This window comes from Engystomops pustulosus, chromosome 4 (assembly GCF_040894005.1).
Source record: "Engystomops pustulosus chromosome 4, aEngPut4.maternal, whole genome shotgun sequence".
Classification (NCBI taxonomy): Eukaryota; Metazoa; Chordata; class Amphibia; order Anura; family Leptodactylidae; genus Engystomops; species Engystomops pustulosus.
Genome location: NC_092414.1, coordinates 93,308,316 through 93,312,805, shown reverse-complemented (window position 1 = coordinate 93,312,805; position 4,490 = coordinate 93,308,316). Strand labels below are relative to the sequence as shown.

The 4,490-nt window shown below is 37.8% G+C and overlaps 1 protein-coding gene across 17 annotated transcripts in view; it reads left to right on the top strand.

The window, feature by feature from the left end:
- The window catches only part of KCNC2 (potassium voltage-gated channel subfamily C member 2), a 183,188-nt gene that overhangs the window by 10,103 nt on the left and 168,595 nt on the right, over positions 1-4,490 (top strand). The window lies entirely within an intron of this gene.

The window sequence follows — 4,490 nt, the reverse complement described above, 5'->3', positions numbered from 1 at the left end:
ACCGCCTACTCCCCCTTCATGGTCATGTGACGCTTCTCAACAGTAATGTGGCTTAGCGTCACTGTATCACACAGGTACAGAACCGTGCTGATCAATCCTACGAGCAAGGAGCCAGCTGGTAACTCCATACAGGTTGTAAATAAACCACTTATTTACTTATTAGAGTAAAAATGCAAAAACTGCATATAATGGGACTCATAAAACATGTTAATACAGTGTTCAACGTATCCTAGTAAGGTATATTATATCCAATACAAACAGTTAAAATAAACTAGGTAAAAAGTACCTAGAATAGTTAATCACAAATGATACAATGTCTATATAGCTTCACAAAAGACATTTTCTTCTTTTCTGGAGTCTATTGTCTCTCTGGTATGATAATTTAGACCTATCTGGACCTATAAAAAAACACCATAGTCTATTTTTTAGTTAAGACCCGTAGGTCCCATAGCGTCAGTACGGAGAATCCACTCACTCTCAGCTTGTAATAACATCTGTTGTCTGTCCCATCCTCTTTTTGGGAATGGGACAACCTCTATTCCTGCAAATTTTAGAGCTTCTCTATCCCTCCATGGGCCTCTCTCACATGTTGGATTAGGCGAGGTGCACCTGATTCTGACTTGATGGAGTTAAAATGCTCTTTTATTCTTAAATAAAAGCTCCTGATGGTTTTACCAAAGTAAAATCAGTCACAGATCAGGACATAAACAACAAAGTTAGTTTTGCAATTAATGAAGTTTCTTATTTGGACTTGGCAACCTCCAAACCTTACTGTCTTCACTCCCAGATTATGTGGACAGCAGCTACAATGACCACATTTGAAATTTCCTAAGGTCGTATTGCATTCAAGCCAGTTCTTATTACTGCCAGATAACTAATAACACACATAGAAGATTGTTAATCTGTCATTGGAAATATAAATTTAAATATAGAATAAGTTCTCTTTGTATAGTATGATGTTAATACCGCTGTCATACTGAGGAGACCATCAAAACTCACCTCCCAGGGGTCTATATTGTGCTTAAAGGAAACCTACCACTCCAGTAGATCCGGTGGTAGGTGCAGCTAACGAATGTAAGGATAGCCGTTTTTAGGGCTAATCCTTTACTCTCCTCTATCTTTTCAAATCTTTTCTAAAGAGGCTACTGGGGCGTGGAGTAGCAGGAGCTGAGGCTACATGACACGGCGACTCCACACCCCAGTAGCCTCTTTGATCCTCCTACCCAGACATCTTCAGCGCGCAGCTAAAAGCAGCTGCGCACACTTGTCCGTCAAGCCGGGGTTCTGCACATGTGCAGAACACAGGCCAGCGGCTGCACGTTCTCGGCACCAAAGCCGGAGCTACTGCTCATGCGCAGAACTCTGGATCCACGGACGAGTGTGAGCAGCTCCTTGTAGCTGCACACTGAAGATGTCTGGGTAGGAGGATCAAAGAGGCTACTGGGGCATGGAGTAGCCGCGCCGGGTAGCCTCAGCTCCGGGTACTCCACGCCCCAGTAGCCTCTTTAGACAATTTGCATATTACCTTAATTAAAGATTAGAAAAAATAGAGGGGAGTAAAGGATTTGCCCTAAAAAGGACCTTAAGTTACTTGTCAAATATCTTTTAAAGTATTTTATAATACAAATATTTGTTTTTCCCATGACCCCAACAATTTAATTAACATGTTACTGAATCTGTACAGTAAGTACCACAAGATAAATACATATAAACATCCAAATTTAACATCTAAATTATAAACATTTAGACTTCTGTCCACCCACTCTCCTGAAATTAATATTTATATGATTCATTATAGATTATTAATAAGTTACCAAAATGATCAAACTGAAAATCACTATAATCCGCTATATACAGTGACCAAAAAGATTTTGACCCCTAGAATTTCTAGAGACAAAAATTTTTTTTGCAAAATAAATATTTGTAAAACATAAAAAAAAACATACTTTTTTGCCACCACAATTAAAGCAACATTGTAAAATAAAGTTAATGAAAAACACAAAAAAACAAGAACAATGGTAATTTTTCCCACGCAGAAGTGATTATGAAAAGGCAACAAGTTTTATTTACCCTAAAATAGAACAATTCAAAAATACACCTTAGCTCACCCAACGCAAGTCCTTCACCAGCAACATTGACAGGATAATATTAAAATTAATGTACAGGCAATCGGGTTACGTACAAGATAGGTTCCATAGGTTTGTTCTTAAGTTTAATTTGTATGTAAGTTGGAACTGTATATTTTATAATTGTAGCTCAAAACAAATTTTTTTTTTGCCCCAGTGACAACTGGATTTTCAAAGTTTTTTTGCTGTAATTGGACCATGGATTATCAATAAAGCTTCATTACAGACACTTTATAGCTGATCATTGCAGTCTGGGACTATAGTAAAGCATACAGAGAGCTTCACCAGAGGTCACAGTGGGCAGACTGGTCCCTCTTTAAGTAGGGGTCATCTGTAAGTTGGTGTCCTTAAGTAGGGGACTGCCTGTATTTAGAAAGCAGCAAGAGCAAACAAAAAAAATAATCATGTCCTATAGGTCAAAAAAGTCCATATTCTGAAGTGGTTAACAGTAGTGTTGAGTAGGAATAAACTACAAATTTGGGGTCCATACTGACCCTTTGGGTGCCCCAAACCCACACACAAATTTCAGTCAGTTCATGTCTGTGTCCAGCTCAACAGTGGGGATAATATCACTTGTGATCAGTGCTGGCACCAATGGTGGGTGTTATCTAATGCTGCCAGCGGCATTTAACTTAAAGTGAGGCACATGCTGGCCCTTACTAGACTCAACGCATGCTTGCTGCCATTTTGGGAAGCATCTGCGCTCACTCATGACATCACAGGCAGGATCTTTAACTTTAGGTCTGCTCATCCTTAGTTAACAGAACAGGGAACCGGTGGAGGTTTGATGACTGTTCTCCGGTATGAAGATGTTCTCAATTTCTTATTGAAGATTAGGCACTGCTAGAGGTGTCTGTCGTAGCTTACGCTACCATTGGGATCATGTGCACGCTTGGCCAAAGCAAGTTTATTTATGTGTATGAGTGTGTGAATGGATTAGAAGGATTAGCGCTAAGTAGATAGATATTGGAGCTGTGTAGACACCTCAAGACCTTAATCATGCATAGATTTATGTTATATCTACTGAATTTAGTAAAATCCTAGACAATTTTTCCTTTGTCATCTACTTTATGTAATTATAATCTGAGTATAGCATGGGCATCTCATGCATGGGGAAAGCTATGTTGTGAATTTCTCTATCAGTCCGGATCTGAGGAAAATCCAATCCCAGCTGATTTATGATAATACAGAATCAACTTTAGAATCAAGTAAAAACAAGGATTGCAAAATGAAAAATATATTTAAATCTTGGATATCATCAGCATCAGACTTCCATGCCAAGGGCCCATCAGTACCATCTAGGGCACACCAGCGTACCGCTTCTTGCAAATGTCATCCATTCCTTTCCCTGCCTTCCTTCCTTGCCCCCATTGAAGCCCTTGCCTTCTACAATACATTCATGGCTTGGGTTCCCACCGAACTTGGGGGACCATCGGTGGAATCATCTGTGCACCTGTGGGCCAGTCCGTGCCTGGATATCATGGTTATTATATAAACCCAGAGAATAAATGTATTTTGTTATTTATTCTGCTACAAAATTATAATTTGAAGAACTAACAACAGCATTGCAGTATTTATTGGAAACATAAATAAGCTAATTGTTTTTGGCATGCAACAAAGGAAAAATGCAAAAAGGAGATTAGAAGTCATTCATTTATTGTCTTTAAGGATTGTGTCACTAGAATTATTCATGTTTTATTACTGAAATAGCTGAATGATTTCTTGGGACTGCCTTCATGACTTTGTGGTCAATCAATAAAAGGAAATAGCAGCTACACATGGGAATCACAATGCTGAATGGTTAAAAAGTCATACCAGTGAATGGGATCACCTTTCTTGCTAAGAAGAAATAACTGTTTAGTTTATACTCTATATCTCAAGATCAAGACTTTCCAATTACTATGCAATGGCAGAGTCTCTTGTGATGATCTACTAATACTAATGTACGGTGTGGGAGGAGCTGTAGCAATGACTTCCACTAAGTTTTATTTAAAGGGGAGGCTTTATAATTGTAGGCTAGAAAAAACAGCAATAGATCATATTTTTGCTGAGTGTTTTATTTTTGGGGAAGCGGGGTATATATAAACAAATTGCAGAAGGATATACAGTGTATATATATATATATATATATATATATATATATATATATATCTCAACATACTGTCTATCTTATAAAAGGACAGGGAAGAGAGCAATTTATCTTTGTTTTTTCTCTTTTTTTTACATTTTCTACTTTTGTTGTGTAGATTTGCATATATTTTTTGTGCTAAAAAACTCCATTCCTCTTCTGGTCTATGAAAAGGATTAGAAAGGGGTTGCTCAAAAATTTGATACTTTTGCGCAACTATTTAAAAAAGTTTCAAA